Below are 20,396 nucleotides of genomic sequence, written 5' to 3'. Positions count from 1 at the left end.
GCATATGCAATCCAGCGAGGCAAAATAGAGCTAAAAATTTTTATTTTTATTTATTTATTTATTTGACAGAGAAAAAGGGGATGGGGAGAGAATGGGCATGCTAGGGTCTCCAGCCACTGCAAACGAACTCCAGACGCATGTGCCCCCTTGTGCTGCTGGCTAACGTGGGTCCTGAGGAATCAAACCTGGGTCCTTTGGCTTTGTAGGAAAACATCTTAACCGCTAAGCCATCCCTCCAGCCCTTTTTTTTTTTTTTTTAAAACAGAAAGACTAGCTATAAAGACCAACTGTGAAGTAGGTGGTTGAAGCCATGAAGTATTTCATAGAGGAATACCTATGAGCCATACAAGGGGAAAAAAAAGCAGTTATCTTAAAGAATTTCTGAAATGAACATATTCTCAAGTTTCATACTCATAGGCATGGCACAGAGTTATTCAGTACTACAAACACATAAATTTTTACTTGGTAGCTACTCATGACACTTCATAGGAGAGAAGCTGTGACTATTATGTGGGTAACAGGCTAAACAATTACACTGCAAACAAATGAGCTTTATCTAATTTTTTAAAAAATTTATTTATTTGAGAGTGACAGACACAGAGAGAAAGACAGATAGAGGGAGAGAGAGAGAATGGGCGAGCCAGGGCTTCCAGCCTCTGCAAACGAACTCCAGACGCGTGCGCCCCCTTGTGCATCTGGCTTACATGGGACCTGGGGAACCGAGCCTTGAACCGGGGTCCTTAGGCTTCACAGGCAAACGCTTAACTGCTAAGCCATCTCTCCAGCCCTTTATCTAATTTTTTAAAGGTATTATGTGGTCCACTTTCCAAGGACCATTGTTTTAAGACACTATACTTCCCTACAGCTTTTGCACAGGATGCCAGAGGCCACTTATACGCACAAGCATAGCACCATAGACTTTGCAGTGAGACAGATATGGGTCCAAGTCCTAGCTCTGCAATGTTTTGGTGCTATGCATCATAATAATTAGCCTGTTGACACATTTAAAATAATTATTTACTGATTTATTGGTTTTTCGAGGTACAGTTTCACTCTAGCCCAGGCTGACCTAGAATTCACTATGTAGTCTCAGGGTGGCCTCGAACTCACAATGATCCTCCTACCTCTGCCTCCTGAGTGCTAGGATTAAATAAAGGCATGCGAGGGGCCGGGCGTGGTGGCACACGCCTTTAATCCCAGCACTTGGGAGGCAGAGGTAGGAGGATCACCGTGAGTTCGAGGCCACCCTGAGACTACATAGTGAATTCTAGGTCAGCTTGGGCTAGAGTGAGACCCTACCTCAAAAAACCAATAAATAAATAAATAAATAAATAAAAATAAAAAAAAGGCGTGTGCCACCACCACATGTTAACACACTTTACAAAAGGGAGATACTTAGTTCTCACCTCATAGTAACTCCAAATAGCCAGAAACCACATGTCTAGGATAGCCCAAGCCTACAAATTCTTAAAAGCTCTTTGGGTGACTCTGATGGCAGCTAAGTCTAGAAATCACTGTTATAATATTAACCACATAATCTAGCACAGCAGGTTAAGACCTACTGACTGAATGATGGGATAATCTAAAATGCTAGAGGGTAATTCTTGTGAGGTAAAAAATGTTAAATATTTGGGGCTGCAGAGGGCTCAGCAGTTAAGGCGCTTGTCTGCAAAACCTAACAATCTGGGTTCAATTCCCCAGTGTCCATATGAAGCGAGATGCACAAAGTGGTTCATTCATGTGGAATTTGCAGTGGCTGGAGGCCCTGCCTGCTCATTCTCCTTGTGTATCTGTATCTTTCTGCTTAATTAAATAAATAAAATATATTTTAAAAGTTAGTATTACTTTCCAAAAATATGAACCAAGATTTTGAATTTTGAATGCAATCTTTTGGAGATGGCAGCTCTCACTTTTGGCTAGAGAAGCTTCTCTTTTCCGAGGGTGGTGACTCAAATCTCACTTAAGTGCTGAGAAGAAGGGACAGTGTTCTGCTCTAGCCCCTGTAGACAAACACAGATGACCACATGGAGCTCTACAAATATATGTGCAACACGCCACACTATATACACACAAAACAACAGCTGCATATATGATTTCCCATCAGCTCCTCTCTATAAAGCATCATAATGAGCGCATATGGTAGCCTACTTATGGGTATTATCATCCAGGGCTGAAAGACTGTATGGAAATGAGCAAAACTAGAGACTCACAAAGACAACATCCATAATCCCTAAAAAATTTTCCATCAATTTCTCACTATTAGCTCATGGGATTAAGATCAAACAACTCTCCCATCCTGTGAATAAAACAGAAAAAAAAACCCACCTCCAACATTAAACCTAGTCACTTAATTTTTTTTAAAAAATATTTATTTGCAAGGGAAGAAAGAGGTGGGAGAGAGAGAATTAATGAATATGGGTGCACCAGGGCCTTTTGCCACTGTAAATGAACTCCAGACACATGTGGTACTTTGTGCATAAGGCTTTACATGAGTCCTGGGAAATCAAACCCAGTCTAGTCTGTCAGGCCTTGCAAACAAGTGCCTTAACTGCTCAGGCCCCCTTAGTCACTTAACTAAATGTAACTATTCCATCTGTGGGCGGGGCAATCATCAGCTGATTTAAATTATCACTGAGTATCATTGTTTAGCAGACTTTTTCTTTTTGGTTTGGTAGGGTCTCTAGCCCAGGCTGACCTGGAATTCAGTATGTAGTCTCTGGGTGGCCTTGAATTCATTGTGATCCTCTTACCTCTGCCTCCTGAGTGCTGGGATTAAAGGCATGAGCCACCACAATTGATCATTAGTAGACTTTTCTTATCTCAGTGGCAGCACTTTAAAAGCTTAGATTCTTAAATAGCCATTTTGCTACAAGATCATAATTGCAGTCAGATATTTCCTTTGTAGATATACTTCTTTCAAGTATGGAATTATCATTACATTTAAAAAAATTTTTTTTTGGTTTATTTTTATTTATTTATTTGAGAGCGACAGACAAAGAACAAGGCAGAGAGAGAGAGAGAATGGGCGCTCCAGGGCTTCCAGCCACTGCAGATGAATTCCAGATATGTGTGCCCCCTTGTGCATCTGGCTAATGTGGGTCCTGGGGAATTGAGCCTCGAACCGGGGTCCTTAGGCTTCACAGGCAAGCGCTTAACCGCTAAGCCATCTCTCCAGCCCTATTACTACATTTTCACAGTTAATGGCGCTCAAAACTCTTTTAAGGGGAAAAATATCAAGCTTGGAGTTACAGTAAATTTTGTGCTAAAGCAGTGACGTTCTGGTATTCACTGTCAGTACAAAACAGAGGCCTCTACCCTCAAAGCCAGCTCACCACAAAGGCATCTGACTAGTTGGTCTAACCCTCTCTAGAAATGGTCCAGGAATCTGTGATTCATTTCTGCAAATATGTCCTTTCATTCAGTAATTAAGCACAGTACTGACAAAATTTTCTTTTCACTGAGAAGAAAACTTCAGGATTATTCTGTCAAGAAGGGAAAGCTGGATAAATGAATGTTCATAAGGAAGAATAATCAGTCATTGAGCACAAAATTACTCTTAGTGAGATTTTCACCTCAAACATTCCAAAGCAGTTATAGGATGTGGTGTTTCTTCCATCATCTCACCCCCTTTTTCCAAGGCTAAATGAAATGGCATGGATGGCAACAATATATTGTTTATTGTTTCACTGATTTTCTCTCATTTTTCTAAATCTAAAAGTGCTAACAAATTAGATTTTTTTTTTTTTTTTTTTACTTTAAGCAATAGCTTCTGGTGTCACATTTTACTGTCCCACTCAACATTTTTATTTATTTAGTTTTTCGAGGTAGGGTCTCACTCTAGCTCAGGCTGACCTGGAATTCACTATAGAGTCTCGGGGTGGCCTCAAATTCATGGCAATCCTCCTTCCTCTGCTTCCCAAGTGATGGGATTAAAGGCATGCCCCACCATGCCTGGCCCACTCAACATTTTATTATGAAAAATTTGAAACATACAGCAAAACTGAATTAAATCCCTATTAACAGTAAATATCTGTATATATACCACTTAAGAGTGTACCATTAACATTTTATTATGTTTTCTTTATCACATAGGTATCCATCTCTACATCCATCATCAATCCATTTAAAGTTTTGATGTGTTCAAAGTAAATTACAGACTTTAGTATAAACTGTCTCCTTGGTAATTCTGTATGCAAAACATTAGTTAGACCTCAATGATTTTAGAAATTAATAAACTGTGCATACCTTACATATATGCTGAATTCTGGTAAATGTATACATCTGTGTCCTCAAACCCTATCAAGATATGGAACATTACCCAGAAATAAAGTTGTTTTACAAACATCTTGTAAGACACCCCAAAGGCCATGATTTCCTTACTGAAGACTGAGGTTAGAGGGAGGAAAACAAAGAAGTCAACAAACTGATTATTTGATACTACAATATGTAGATGAGAAATGTAAACATACTTATGAGTATGCTTACCAGTCAAAACAGAACTTATCTAAAGATGTTTTAATAAATGAGTGCTTCAATTATAAAGCACTTTGTTTTTTGTTTTATTGGTATTTTGTTGGAAGAGAAAAGGGAAAAATTGAATCAGCTCTCCATACCCATTGATCCTGCGGCTATGGGTTCCGCTAACTATAAACAAAAAATATTTGGGAAGGGCTGGAGAGAGAGAATGGGCGCTCCAGGGCTTCCAGCCACTGCAGATGAATTCCAGATGTGTGTGCCCCCTTGTGCATCTGGCTAATGTGGGTCCTGGGGAATTGAGCCTCGAACCGGGGTCCTTAGGCTTCACAGGCAAGCGCTTAACCGCTAAGCCATCTCTCCAGCCCTATTACTACATTTTCTACTACATTTGGTTAAGCGCTTGCTTGTGAAACCTAGGGACCCCGGTTCAAGGCACGATTCTCCAGGACCCACATTAGCCAGATGCACAAGGGGGCACATGCATCTGGAATTCGTTTGCAATGGCCAGAGGCCCTGGAGCACCCATTCTCTCTTTCTCTCTGTCACTTTCAAACAAGTAAAAATAAAAAAAATACTTGGAAAAAAAACACCTGTATCTATACTGAACATGAACAGGTTTCTTTTTGGGTCAGTATTCCCTAAGCAATACAGTACAGCAACTACTTATGTCCTATTTATTTTTAATTAGGCATAACTACATTAGAGGTAGCTTAAAGTATAGGGGAGGTTGTGTGTAGGTTATATGCAAATATGTCATTTTATTTAATTTTTTATTTTTATTTTTTTATTTTTTGTTTTTCGAGGTAGGGTCTCACTCTGGTCCAAACTGACCTGGAATTAACTCTGTCATCTCAGGGTGGCCTTGAACTCATAGCAATCCTCCTACCTCTGCCTCCTCAGTGCTAGGACTAAAGGCGTGCGCCACCATGCCCGGCCAAACATGTCATTTTATAAAAGGGGATATCTATGAACTTTGGTATCTGCAGAAGTCCTAGAACCAATCCCTCTTGAATATCAAGGGATATTTCTATATGGCTAGAATTTCACTTTATCCTCAAAAGGAAAGGTAGCATTGAGAAGGTATTTTAAAAACTTTATTATTTGTGTGTGTGTGTTGGGGGGGCATATCAGAGCCTCTTACTGCTGCAAACACTCACCAGTCTGGCTTTATGTGGGTGACTGGGAATTGAACCTGACTAGAAGGCTTTGTAAGCAAGCACCTTTGACCACTTAGTTATCTCCACAAGCCCCTTAATAAATAAGGTATTGTCACCACGTCATCCAGATGTTCAAAAATATCTATGTACAGTGGCACTGAGCACTTGAGTATAAGTGATGGTACTATTATCCCCTAGATTATAACTTTCAAGTAGCTGGGAAAGCATGGCATGATGCTGATACTTCTGTACTGAGGCTGGCTTAAGAGAGGACATTTGTGACAGAAACTAAGTCTCTGGTCAAACTACTATGAAAAAACCTCATGCTATGATACTGAGAGAAGTAGCATTTGAGGTCAGAAATTTACAGCAAGAGAGTAAGGTGAAACTACGGCAGAAAGACTTACAGAACAAAGTCCTGACCTGCAATATACAAAGGAAAAAATACAAATCCTTTTACCATTAAAAATATGTTTTAAAGCCGGGCGTGGTGGCGCACGCCTTTAATCCCAGCACTCGGGAGGCAGAGGTAGGAGGATCACCATGAGTTCAAGGCCACCCTGAGACTACAGAGTTAATCCCAGGTCAGCCTGGACCAGAGTGAGACCCTACCTCGAAAAACCAAAACAAAAAAACAAAAAAAAATGTTTTAAAAATAAAATTTAAGGGCTGGAAAATTGGCTTAGCAGCTAAGGCACTTGCATGTGAAGCCTAAGGACCTAGGTTCAACTCCCTGGAATCCATGCAAACCAGATGTATATGATGATGCATGTGTCTGGAGTTCATTTGCAGTGGCTAGAGGTCCTGGTGTGGTGTGTCCATTTTCTGTCTTATTTCTCTCTCTCAAATAAATAAACAGAAAATAAAAAATAAAATTTAAGCCTGGAATAGAGCAAGAAATTTACAGAAGCAAATAGAAAAAAGCAGCAGCAGCAGTAGTAACCCACTCTTGCTAAAGTTTTAAGGACTGAAAAATCTGCCTTAGACCCAAAAAGGAAATTCCAAGAAAGAACTGAGGTAAGCGCTAATGATACCTGCAATACAGGGAAGAAAAACAAATGTAATATTCTGTTTTCAAATACATACAAATCTGAAGGAAAAGGATTTCTGTATGGAAGAAAACTCTATGCCATTAAGAAAAGCAAACAAAATATCTTAAGTAGCATGAATGGTTAACACTTTCCTTAATGTCATCTACTTAAAATGGTGTCTAAAAACATCCATGTGCATATTTATTTGGATAACTATTAGAACCTAATACATGGTCATAAATATTTAGGTGAATTTACTCCAAAATCCTCCTGTAAAGACAGTGTTTCCAAACTGACACCATTCAATAAATATTTATCTAATACTTATATACCAGGGATTGAGAAAAGATGAAAACAAGTTCCCTGTGTTCTTGGCAAAGGGAACTGGGGCTAGTAATGAAGGATAGCAACTGACTGTACACTTAGCTCTCTAACCAAGCACGGACAAAGCATGAAGTTCTCTAGAATAAGGCTGTGGGCCATACCCATTTTCCAGTGGAAAGAACTTAACAATAGTGAACATCTCTGTATGGGCATATTTTTAGATTTCTATATAAATTAGCACTAGTTAACTGCACAATACATTCTCAAATTATATACTAAAATACTGTGGTACAAATATTCCCACTCATAGTGAAAAGTTAACCAAAAGAGCAAAAAGCCAGTTCTGGTGGTGCAAACCTTTAATCCCAGCACTCGGGAAACAAAGGTAGGAAGATCACTGTTGAGTTTGAGGCCAGTGGGGAAGTACGGAGTTCCAGGTCAGCCTGGTAGAGACTAAGACCCTACCTAACAAAAGGAGGAGGGAATGGAAAGATGGCTTAGGGGGTAAGGTGCTTGCCTGCAAAGTCAAAAGACCTAGGTTCAATTCCTCAGTACCCATGTAAGCCAGATGCACAAGGCGGCACATGTGTCTGCAGTTTGTTTTGTGGTGACTAGGAGGCTGTGGAGTGCCCATTCTCTCTTTATCTGCTTCTTTCTCCCTCTCTCAAATAAATAAATAATTTTTTAAAGATTCTTTTTATTTATTAGAGACAAAGAGGGGGAAAGAGAGAGACAGACAGACAGACACAGAATGGGCATGCCAGGGCCTCTAGCCACTGCAAACAAACTCCAAATGTGCATCTGGCTTACATGGAACCTGGAAAATCAAACTTGGGTCCTTAGGCTTCACAGGCATGCACCTTAACCACTAAGCCATCTCTCCAGCACATAATTTTTTTTTTTTTAAAGGGAGAGCTGGATTGATGGCTAAGTAGTTTAGGCACTTGCCGGTAAGGCCAAAAGACCCAAGTTCAATGTCTCCAATACTCACATAAAACCAGACACACAAGATGGTACAATCACCTGGAGTTTGTTTTGTAGAGGCTTAGAGGCCCTGACATGCTCATTCTCTCTCTGACTTTTTTCTCTCTCTCAAATAAATAAATAAAATACATTCTGAAAAATTGTTTTTTGAGGTAGGTTCTCATACTATCCCAGGCTGACCTGGAATTCATTATGTAGACTCAGGCTGGCCTCAAACTCACAGCAATCCCCTCCTACCTTACCCTCCCAAGTGCTGGGATTAAAAGCATGCACCACCACACTTGACTAAAATATTTTTTGTAAAGTTCAAAATAAACCTGATAAACCTGAAGCTGGAGAGATAGGCTTAGTGGTTAAGGCACTTGCCTGTGAAGCCTAAGGACGCTGGTTTGGTTCCCCAGGACCAATGTAAGCCAGCTGCACAAGGTGGCACATGTGTTTTGAGTTCGTTTGCAGTGGCTGAAGGCCCTGGCATGCCCATTCTTTCTCTCTCTCTCTCAAAAAAGATTTTTAAACAGTTGAAACTAAATCGTAAGTCTCATGAAAACACCACCAAAGGTTTTTCACTCACAATGAAAAACCAAGATCATTTTGAGACAATAAGGATGATGTGCACCAAACCAAGCAGCCTTCCTGAATACTGCAGGAATCTCTATTTTACACATGATATGAGACACTTGCAGTAAATGCCAAGTTTCCCAGGGTAGACTACCTGTGGGAAAGAGGTATAGATCACAGCAGATTCTAACTGCTTTAGTTTGAGGCAACTGATATGCTTTTTTTTTAAAGTAATCCTTAACAGTTACTTGGAAGGTTATCAATGTGTGGTGTTTATGAATATGTAACTATGAACTATGAACTATGAATAAATACGAACTTAATAAAGAGCTTTTGAGCTTATGCATTTTTCCAACTCACTGGCACACTTCCATTCTTGGAGTACCTTCATTTTTTTTTTTCCTGTGTGTGAGTGCTATGGAGCACTGTAGAGGTCAGATGACAATGTTAGGTATCAGTTCTCGCCTTCCACCTTGTTTGAGGCAGGGTCTCATTGTTCACTGCTGCATTTGCCAGGCTAGCTGGCCCAAGAGTTTTCATTTTATTCTCCTGTCTCTACCTCTCTTCTTGCCCTGGGCATGCAGGTGTTAACAGACACTAGCACTATAGAGTTTGACTTTACATGGGATCTGAACGCAGGTCCTCAAGCTTGTGTGGCAAGCACTTTATACACCAAGCAATCTTTCCAGCCCACTTTCTCTTTCTGAATTCTATTTTTTTTAAAGACTTATTTGAGATGGGGGGGGATATGGGTGCACCAGGGCCTCTAGCCACTGCAAACGAACTCCATACGCATGCGACACCATGTGCATCTGGCTTACGTGGGACCTGGAGAATTGAACCAGGGTCCTTAGGCTTCGCAAGCATGCACCTTAACCGCAAAGCCATTTCTCCAGCCCAGTAGTCTTTATCTTTAATAGCTTAAAAGTAAAAACAACTTAGGAAAAGATAATGACAGCAAAATAAAAGAGACTGATTGAGATGGGGAGGGGATATGATGGAGAATGGAATTTCAAAGGGGAAGGTGGGGGGGGTATTACCATGGGATATTTTATATAATCATGGAAAATGTTAATAAAAATTGAGAAAAAAATAAATAAAATATAAACAAAAAATAAAAACTATTTAATAAAGAAGCTGCATTTTCCATGTGGTGGGGTGAAGTAGGAGCTATATTTTGAGAATCATAGCATTAAATGAACAAAGGAAAGGAACATAATCCTTTAGGGGGGAGAAAAGATAAGTAAAAACAACACTTAAACATTAAACCATGAGGTAATAATATAGTTGCTGAGTAAGAAATTTCAAACCTTCCATTTGAGGTATATAGGATTTATGAACTTATGCCTGGAAACTATAATTTCAAGCAATAAGAAAGCTGCATGCATAGTTCATTCCATATTAAACTTAATTAAGAAGGGCATCAATTTCTTGCTAGTTAAAATGTCTTCTTGGTTCCTGAAAGCTCAGAAACAGGGCTGGAGAGATGGCCCAGGGGTTAAGGTGCTTACCTGCAAAGCCTAATGACCTGGGTTGAATTCCCCACCCATGTAAGTCAGATGCACCAGATAGCACATGCCTCTGACGTTCATTGGCAGTGGCTAAAGACCCTGGCGCATCCATGTACTTCCTCTCTGCCCCTCTCTCTCAAATAAATAAATAAGTTTTTTTTTTGTTTGTTTTTGTTTTTCAAGGTAGGGTTTCACCCTAGCCCAGATTGACCTGGGATTCACTAGGGAATTTCAGGGTGGCCTCAAACTCATGGTGATTCTCCTACCTCTGCCTCCCGAGTGCTGGGATTAAAGGTGTATGACACCATGCCTGGCTTCATTTAAAAAAATTTTTTTGTTTTGTTTATTTATTTGAGAGCAACAGGGGGAGAGAGAGAGAAAGGAAGAGAGAGAGAGAGAGAGAGAGAGAGAGAGAGGGAGAGAAAGAGCGAGGGAGGGAGGGAGGGAGGGAGGGTAACGTGCGAGCACGTGCCAGGGCCTCCAGCCACTGCAAACAAACTCCAGACGCGTGCACCCCCTTGTGCATCTGGCTAACATGGGTCATGGGGAATCGAGCCTCAAACTGGGGTCCTTAGGCTTCATAGGCAAGTGCTTAACCGCTAAGCCATCTCTCCAGAACCCCCCCCCCCCTTTTAAAGCTCAGGAACAAAGGTGAGAGTCTATTTTCTTTCTCTCTCTCTCTCTCTCATTGTTGTAGGGATTGAACTCAAGGTCTTGCACACACTAAGCATGTAGTCTACTACTGAGGTCCATCCCCAGCTAAAGGGGAATATTCTTTTATTTGTTTGTTTATTTTTAATTTTTATTAGCATTTTCCATGATTATAAAAAAATATCCCATGGTAATTCCCTCCCTCCCCCCCACACTTTCCCTTTTGAAATTCCATTCTCCATCATATTACCTCCCCATTTCAATCACTGTACTTACATATATACAATATCAACCTATTAAGTACCCTCCTCTCTTCTTTTCTCTTCCCTTTATGTCTCCTTGTTAACTTACTGGCCTCTGCTACTAAGTATTTTCATTCTCACGCCTTTTTTGTATTTTTGATAGGACCTCACTTTGTAGTCCAGGCTGACTCAAACTTTTGGCAATCCTTCTGCCTCAACCTCCCAAGTGCTAAGATTCCAGGCATGGGCCACCATGCCTGGCTTAATGAGAAATGTATTCTTTAAGAGCCCAGCACTTTCATAATGTAATTTTACCCGATTTAACCTTATTTGTCACACACATTTACTTATAGTTGTTTTTACTTTTTTTTTTTCAAGCTAGGATTTTGCTCTAGTCCAGGCTGACCTGGAATTCACTACGTAGTCTCAGGGTGACCTCGAAATCATAGCAATCCTCCTACCTCTGCCTCCCAAGTGCTAGGATTAAAGGCATTGCTGAAAGGCTGGCTTGTTTTTACATATTTAGCCAGCAACCACTCCTTTTTGGAATGGATATTTACTTTTTTATTATTTTTATTATTTATTATTATTATTTTGAGGAGGGGTCTCACTCTAGGCCAGGCTGACAGAACTCACTCTGTAGTCCCAGGCTTTAATCTCACAGCAATCCTCATTCTTTTTTTTTTTTTAAAGTTCTTTTTTTTTTTTAATTTTTTTTAATTTTTATTTATTTATTTGAGAGCGGCAGACACAGAGAGAAAGACAGATAGAGGGAGAGAGAGAGAATGGGCGCCCCAGGGCTTCCAGCCTCTGCAAACGAACTCCAGATGCGTGCGCCCCCTTGTGCATCTGGCTAACGTGGGACCTGGGGAACTGAGCCTCGAACCAAGGTCCTTAGGCTTCACAGGCAAGCGCTTAACCGCTAAGCCATCTCTCCAGCCCAACAATCCTCATTCTTGTGTCTCTTAAGTGCTGTGATTGAAGGCATGTGCATTTATGCCCAGCTGTACTTTTCTGGTAGTCATAAAGATTGGCAAATAGACTGAAAAGCTGATTAACCAAACTAAAGGGAAAATATTTATCTTATGTACTACAAAAAACTGTAAGTTTCCTCCTAAAGGCTGTACTCCAGGTTTGGGGATTTACTGCTCCCTGACATTTTATTTTTCAATTTCCTAATTTGTAAACCGTAGGGGACAGTCGTGGATTGTCCAAATTCAAGGGTAAATGACAAAAGCTTGAAGAAAATCTAAATCCATAGTTTACTATCACAAAATAGACTACTGGTTGAAACAGACTCCTGGATCATTTGTTCTACTCGTTTGTGATGTCTATTGACTGTCCCCTTATTCTTGGCAACTGTGACTATCACATTCTATTTCACATTGATCTGACCACTTCTTGAGGATTACTAATAATTTCATCAAACAAATTTTAAAGTGTCATAGGAAGTTTTTTTTGTTTGTTTTGTCAAGGTAGGGTCTCACTCTGGTCCAGGCTGACCTGGAATTAACTTTGTAGTCTCAGGGTGGCCTCGAACTCTTGGCGATCCTTCTACTTCTGCCTCCCGAGTGCTGGGATTAAAGGCATGCACCACCACCCAGCTCGAAAGTATTTTAAAACATGCAAAGTGACTTACAACTTCATTATAACAATCATTTTCATTATAGCCAGGCATGATGGTACATACTTGTAATCCCAACACTTAAGAGGCTGAGGTAGGAAGACTTGCAAACTGAAAGTCAGCCTAGGCTACATTGTGGTACCCTATCTCAAAAAAAAAAAAAAAAAAAATTGGGGAAATATGCAATCCTTGATAGATTCATTTAAGCTCATGAGTTGAAACAAATTATACTGTAAACACACTTCAGAGAACACAACAATTTCTTTTGTTAAAATCTTGCCAAGACATACTTTAGAGTTATTTTCACCTATAATCCCAGCACTCAGGAAACTGTAGGAGGATTACAAGTTCCAGGTCACAGCAAGCCCTAGCTACAAAAAAGAACACAGGGACAGGAGAAATGGTTTAGCAGTTAAAGTGCTTGCCTGTGGAGCCTAACAAGTGGAGTTCGAGTCCCCAGTTTCCATGTAAAGCCAGAAGCACAAAGTGCTGCATGCATCGGGACTTCATTTGTAGCAACTAGAGGCCCTGGTACACCCATTCTCATGCTCTCTCTCTGCCAGGCATGGTGGCACAAGCCTTTAACTTGGGAGGATCACTGTGAGTTTGTGGCCAGCCTGAAACTACGAGTGAATTCCAGGCCAGCCTGGGCTAGAGCAAGACTTGACCTCAAAAAACAAAACAAAAAAGAACACAAAAACTGAGGACTATTGAATTATCTTACTCACTAGAATAATACAATATTATATACACTGCTTTTTAAAATTTTTTTTTTAATTTATTTGAGAGAGATAGAAAGAGGGAGGGAGAGAGAAAGAAAATGTGCATGCCAGGGCCTCCAGCTACTGCATGCAACTGAGCTGCAGCACCACCTTGTGCATCTGGTTCACATGGGTCCTGGGGAATCGAACCTGGGTCCTTTTGCAAGCCAGTGTCTTAACTGTTAAGCCATCTCTCCAGCCCTACAATGCTGTTTTTATTTCCCCTTAATACTTACTAAAAAGTTATTTTGCTGGCAAAGCAAGTAAAAAAAAAAAAAAAACCCTACGTAGAATATGTCATAGAGCATGCTGGAAAACTTCCTATAATCAATAGCTTAAAAAAAAAAATCACTGAGGAAAAACTGAAGGGCTTTTAAAACATCAAAAAATTGGACTTAGGGGGGAGGGAGGGTATTACTATGGGATATTTTTTATAATCATAGAAAATGTTAGTAAAAATTGTGAAAAGAAAATAAAAAAATAGGTAGGGCTAGAAAAATAAATGATCATCATCATCATAATGGAGCTGGAGAGATGGTTTGACAGTTAAAGCACTTGTCTGTGAAGCCTAAGGACCCAGGTTCAATTCTCCAGTGCCCACGTAAGCCAGATACACGAGGTGGCACATGCGTCTGGAATTCCTTTGCAGTGGCTACAGGCCTTGGAGTGTCCACATTCATTCTCTCTACCTCCCTCCTTCCCTCTCCCTGTCCTTCCCTACTTTCTCTCTCTTATGTAAATAAATAAATAAAATTTTAAAATAATAATAATAGGGCTGGAGAGATGGCTTAGCAGTTAAGGCACTTGCCTGGAAAGTCAAAGGACTCAAGTCCGTTTCCCAGTACCCCCAGAAAGCCAGATGCACAAGATGGCGCATGCGTCTGGAGTTTGTTTGCAATGACTAAAGGCCCTGGTGCACTCATTCTCTCTCTCGTTCCCTTCCTCCCTCTCCCTCTTTCAGACACTCTCAAATAAATAAATATGTAAATATAAAATAAAAATAATAATAAATAAATAACCCCCACAAAAAATTGGACTTATAAAGATATTAAGTAACAGATCAGGGCACTATGTATTCTGGGAAATCATGAAGCACACAAAATTATCACAGTGATTAAAAAACTTGAAATACGATTAAAAAAACAGGAAATTCGGGTCAACTTTTATTATTATTATTTTTTACAAAAGGCTACTTAAAAATACGACAAAAAATTAATTTACTTCAAAAATCACAAATTTCAATCTGGGTGTGGTGGCACATGCCTTTAATCCCAGCACGTGGGAGGCAAAGGTAGGAAGACTGCCATGAATTTAAGGCCATCCTGAGACTCCATAATAAATTCCAGGTCAGCCTGGGCTAGAGCAAGACCCTACCTTAAAAAAAAAAAAAAAATTACAGATTTCTAAACCTGGGGGAACCAGCTCTAACAAATGCCAATAACCAAATTATTAGTGAAGTCACACATGGCCAGGATGTGGTTATACTATAACTTCATAATAACAGGGATCAGAGAGAGAACCCTGGAAATGCAAAAACTCTACATGAAGGGAAAAACCGAGAGCCCTTACAGAGGAGAAATAAAAGCTTACAATGTGCCTCATAATCTATACTGTGGGGCTACCACAAGGCATAATACTCATGGAGAGAAGACAGTTTTATTTACAAATTACAACAGGAGGAGGCAGGGTAGCAGTCATTACCTATAGACATTCAAAGGGCATGAACACACACACACACAAACACACACACACATACACTCCTACAATATTGAGATCAAATTACTTTGAGGAAAAAAAAACAACTTCCTGAAGCAAAAGATTATAGTCTGTGTTAAATCCTGCCAGCAGCATCAGAAGTTCAAAGTAAATTAAGACTCAGTAAAGAAAAACTGAAAACCCTTCCATGGGAAATCATGGGATTGGCTATAACGTGGCTAAGAGGCTGTGAATCTTGAACAGAATGGCTCCCAACACTATATAGGTGATCATCAACTTTCTTCAATGCCAATCTTTTAACATCTTTACAACTTAGAAAAATACTTTTCACTTTTATTCCTCAACAGAGACCCATTCCGGTACCTTACTTGCACATCCTGCCTTGGTTATTTTACACAAGAAAGTCAAGGAGGTGAAGTCACTCCACTAAGGACAAACAGATGGTTGACGAGAGGCCTGGAAAACTTCAGGATTCAGGCCCTGACTCTTCCAACCTTTAAAAGTTCAAAGTACAATACTCCAGGGGGAGCAACCTAGCTCAGACAACAGACGTAAGGCTCAGAGTCTCAGTCCAGGAACTCTGCCCCCGTGTCCCTTCCTAAGAACAGGGAAAATGAAGCAGACAACAGGCAGGGACACAACACACAGAAGCCCAATCTAGAAGCTCGCGGGCAAGGGGGATGACGGTGGCATGGACTCCCCTCACCCCACCCTGGCGCCGAGCCCAGAAGCGGCTGAATCCTGCCTCTGGGACACCTGGTCCGTCTCCAGACAGAGAAGAGCCCTGGCCATTCCTATTTCCTTCTACTGTCCTGCGCTCGGGTCTTCCTACGGGGACGTCTTCCCAGGACTCTCCTGTCCCCAAAGTCTTGGGTCTCCGGAGAAGAAGAGCCCGCGAGGTCCAGTTCCCGTGTCCCACCTCTCTCCGAGACACCCCCTCCCCACACCCACCCCTCGCATGACTAAATGTCCCCGCGGGACTTCTGCTTCCCACCGAAACCGCAAACTCCACAAAGGGAACTTCATTCCCAAAGCGATCTCCCCTCGGTCCCGGGCACCCCGCGAAGAGCACCCCTTAACCCCAGGTGCCGTCCCCGGAGATAACCTGCCTCTCACCTGGGCCCCGTTAGCCGCAGCCTCCTCACAAGGGTGACCCAACAACCTCCGGCGGGCAGGTCCCCCCAAAACGGGGAACACCCTCTTCCAGGTTCACCTCTTCAAGACGCCTCCAGCCCGGCCTCGGTAGAGTACCTTCCGGTTGCTTCCTGGGCTCTGCCCAGCGCCACCCGCTCCCAGGCCCCTTTCCCGAGCCTGCTCGGGCCCCAGTCCGGTCTCTCGGCCCCAGGCTCCAGCAGCAGTTCCGCTCCCTCACCGACGTCCCTAACCCGCCGGCTCCCTCCCGCTGCGCGTCCCCAGGGGCCTTCCAACGGCAGCGCGGACGGGCTGCGGCACTGACTTTCTCTCTAGCTCCCGGGCCCACCGGAGGGAGGGGGCGGCGACAGCAGCGCGACTCCTTTGTGACAGGTCCAAGAGAGCGGTAAAGATGGACGCGAGGACACGGCGCTGCCATTACGCGCAGGGCCCACCCCCGCTTCGTACCGCCCCGGCCCTCCCTCAGTCCCCTAGGAAACGCCCCTTCCTCGGTGGCAATCCTTCTCCCTGACAGCCAATCATCTCCCAAGAATCGCATCACGTGAGACCGCAGTTCGGCCCGCCCCCCCAGGAGAGAACCGGCCAATTCCCTTTGCCGACGGGTGAATGGACCAATCAGGTTTCTCCGACTCGTTTTTTTTTTTTTCTTTTTTGAGTCACCGGATTTCCATTAGGCTCACTGGGAGGAAGAGAGCTGTCGATTGGGTTAGGCCGCCGGAAGGGAGGTGGAAGTTTGTTGTGGCGGCGAGGAACAGGAAGCCCTGAAGGGTCAAAAGGAATACAAAAAGCAAAGTGTATTTGTTTCCTTTCCCCCATCTTTCTTTCTTTCTTGTTTTAAAGAGCCAGTGGCCCTCGCGGCGGCGGTTTGGGGTGGGCGGCGCCCAGTGGAGGGAGTCCTGCCTCCCGCGCTCTGGTAGGTGAGTGAGTGCGGCCTGGGTTCTGGCCAGACGGCGAACGTGGGCTTCTTTGCGGAGAAGGTGAACCGCAGTCCTCCGGGGTTAGGGTTAGGGCCTCCGCTTGTCTTCAGTCGGCACCCTCGCCCAGCGTGCCCGAGTCCCGCGGTTTGCAGGGACCATCCTGAGCGGAGCCTGCGGGGAGGCGTGTGGTAGTGGTGGGAGGTTACCCGACCCTGCAAGGCAGGCACCCGGGACTGTGGGGCCTGTAGTTGGCCTTTTTTTTTTTTTTAATTTTCCTGCTAGCTGGAGCCATCGCTCTTCCACCGGTCTTGAGGCAGCTCCAGGAGTCTTAAAAGACGTGGAGACCCGTACTTGGAAATAGCTGAATCTCAGAGTGTAGTTGCAGGGTGGGGAACACATTTATTATGCACCTTGTCCGAGTTGCAGTGCCTTTGGTGGGGGGGGGGTAGTAATAGAAGCCCAGACAGCGTGTCCGTTTTGTAGAACCGAGCTAAGAATGAGAGAGTTGTCTTTTTGAGAGTTGGTGTCCCTTGGGAATGGCAGTCCAGGCAGGGAAAAGGGGAGACCTGTTGTTCATAGCAGTGTTTCTTAAACACTAGAAGAAAATAAGATCCTGTGGCATCTGATTTTCAAATGCAGACCTTGTACATAATCCCCAGCTAGTCACTTCAGTAGGTCTGGAGTGTGACGCCAGAAGGCCGCTGATCAGAATTTCCAGGGCCCTCTTGTGTACTAGCTATGAGAGAGGTTTTTGTCGATTCTTCAGCGATTTGATTTATTGATATGCCCCCAGGGACACCTTAAGTGGTTTGGAGGATTTGGTCGTGATAGCCTTTACTCTTAATCGGGGGACCTGAGTCAGGAGTGTCCCTAGTTGAAGGCCAGCCTGGCTTTACCAAATTCATGGCCAACCTGGGCTATATAGCAATACTCTGCTTCAAAAATCAAAGCAGCTGGGTGTCGTGGCGCACGCCTTTGATCTCAGCACTCGGGAGTTAGAGGTAGGAGGATCACCATGAATTCGAGGCCACCCTGAGTTTACATAGTTAATTCCAGGTCAGCCTAGGCCAGAGTGAGACCCTACCTTGAAACACCCCTCCTCCCAATAAAAACAATGATTTGGAGGGCATTGCTTTGGAAATCTTTAAAAGAAGTCAGTGTGTAGACTCCTTTTTTATTTTGGACTCCTTTTGGTACCAAGGAATTGAGTTGAAGTAAAGGTATCTTATGTACTTCAATTAGAGCCTGTGATGAACTGCAGGCAATGTCTGAAAGAAGGGACTGCCCAATATCTTTGTCAGGCGACAGCTTAATGCCTTTAAGAGGAAGTTATGCCTGTTTTTTTAAAAATTTTATTTAGTTATTTGCAAGCAGAGAAGAGAAACAGAGAGAGGGAGGGGGAGGGAGGGAGAGAGAATGGGCACGCCAGGACCTCTAGCCACTGCAAATGAACTTGAGATGCATGCGCCACTTTGTACATCTGGCTTTACATGGATGCTGGTGAATCGAACTCTTTTGTGTACTTAGGCTTTGCAGGTAGTTAGCCATCTGTCCAGCTCTCTGCCTGGTTTTAAGAAAGGAATTACGGGGCTGGAGAGATGGCTTAGCGGTTAAGCGCTTGCCTGTGAAGCCTAAGGACCCCTGGTTCGAGGCTTGGTTCCCCAGGTCCCATGTTAGCCAGATGCACAAGGGGGCACACGCGTCTGGAGTTCATTTGCAGGGGCTGGAAGCCCTGGCGCGCCCACTCTCTCTCTCTCCCTCTATCTGTCTTTCTCTCTGTGTCTGTTGCTCTCAAATAAATAAATAAATAAATAAATTTTTTTAAAAAAAGAAAGGAATTACGTGGAGACCATTTACCAGGTTATCAGTCTTCATTTTTTACCATCCAATGAACTTGATGCTTGTTTAGAGTCAACCTTATGCTTTAGAAATTGAAAGCCACCTGGTCAGTAAAGCAGTTTCATAGCAGAGTTCCACTGTAGGCTTGATCATAGTGTAATATGCCTTTAGGGCAGCAAAATTAATTGCAGTGTGTTCACTGTTACTGGCTTTCTTAATATTCTTGTCTGCATTCTTAAGTAGGATCAGCTTTTATTCCGTTTGGAGAATATAGGTGTGATTTCATTTTCTAAAACAATAAGCTAAAGTAATGAACTTTTGTAATTTTAATTTGAAGATTGAATAAATATTTTTCATAAAAAAGCTTTACACTATGGAATATGTGTGTAGGAGGGTTGTTTTGTTTTTTTCTGTTTTTTTTTATTTTAAAGAGAAAATTTAAAAAATTTTTTGTTTTGTTTTATCTTTATTTATTTATTTGAGAGAGAGGGAGAGGGGGAGAGAGAGAGAGAGAGAGAGAGGGAGGCAGAGAGAGAGAGAGAGAATGGGTGCGCCAGGGCTTCTAGCCACTGCAAACAACTGCAGATGCATGTGCCCCCTTGTGCGTCTGGCTAACATGGGTCCTGGGGAATTGAGCTTCGAACCGGGGTCCTTAGGCTTCACAAGCAAGCACTTAACCACTAAGCCATCTCTCCAGCCCCTTTTTCTGGTTTTTTGAGGTAGGGTGTCTAGCCCAGGCTGACCTGGAATTCACTATGAAGTCTCAGGGTGACCTCAAACCCGCAGCAATCCTCCAATCTTTGCTGGCACTAAAGGCATGTGCCACCATGCCCGACTTGGAATGTGTTTTTAAGAGTGTTGTATCTTTTTGCATTTTCATTATGGTGCTTCCAACCATGATATTTTAAACTATGTTTATTTATTTATTTGAGAGAGAAAGAGAGGCAGATAGTGGGTACTGGGGAATTGAATCTGGATACTTTGGCTTTGTTGGTAAGCGACTTAACCATTAAGCCATGTCTCGAACCCCATGATTTTTTTTTAATTTTTATGTTTTGCTTATTTATTTGAGAGCGACAGACACAGAGAGAGAAAGAAACAGATATAGAGAAAGGGCGCACCAGGGCCTCCAGCCACTGCAAACGCACTCCAGATGCATGCGCCCCCTTGTGCATGTGGCTAATGTGGCTCCTGGGGAATCGAATCTGAGTCCTTTGGCTTTGCAGGCAAACGCGTTAACTGATAAGCCATCCCTCCATCCCCCATGATTTGTGTTTATTGGACTTTTAGACAATGTTTCATATAGCCAAGCCGGTCTAAAATTTGCTGTGTAGGGGGAAAATGTCCTTGTTTTTATATTCCTGCCTCTCCCTCTCAAGTGTTGAGATAACAAGCATACACCAGCATGTTTGGGGATACTAGACTTTTTGACTCTGGATTAGTGATTTATGTA

The 20,396-nt window shown here is 42.6% G+C and overlaps 2 protein-coding genes across 3 annotated transcripts in view; one reads left to right on the top strand and one right to left on the bottom strand.

Annotated features, from left to right (window-relative positions):
• The window catches only part of Rspry1 (ring finger and SPRY domain containing 1), an 89,018-nt gene extending 72,386 nt beyond the window's left edge, over positions 1–16,632 (bottom strand). Inside the window, exon 1 of the mRNA XM_045136197.1 lies at positions 16,152–16,632. The gene's annotated coding sequence lies outside the window, so the exon portion shown is untranslated. The remainder of the gene's footprint in view (positions 1–16,151) is intronic.
• A 264-nt stretch (positions 16,633–16,896) lies between these two features.
• The window catches only part of Psme3ip1 (proteasome activator subunit 3 interacting protein 1), a 46,479-nt gene continuing 42,979 nt past the window's right edge, over positions 16,897–20,396 (top strand). Inside the window, exon 1 of one of the 2 annotated variants that reach the window (XM_045133378.1) lies at positions 16,897–17,100. The gene's annotated coding sequence lies outside the window, so the exon portion shown is untranslated. Of the gene's footprint in view, positions 17,105–20,396 lie in introns of both variants that reach the window. The other variant, XM_004670731.2, reaches the window with a different exon arrangement.

This window comes from Jaculus jaculus, chromosome 1 (genome assembly GCF_020740685.1).
Source record: "Jaculus jaculus isolate mJacJac1 chromosome 1, mJacJac1.mat.Y.cur, whole genome shotgun sequence".
NCBI lineage: Eukaryota > Metazoa > Chordata > Mammalia > Rodentia > Dipodidae > Jaculus > Jaculus jaculus.
Note: the sequence above shows the minus strand (reverse complement) of the source record. Positions and strands in the feature narration are given on the sequence as shown.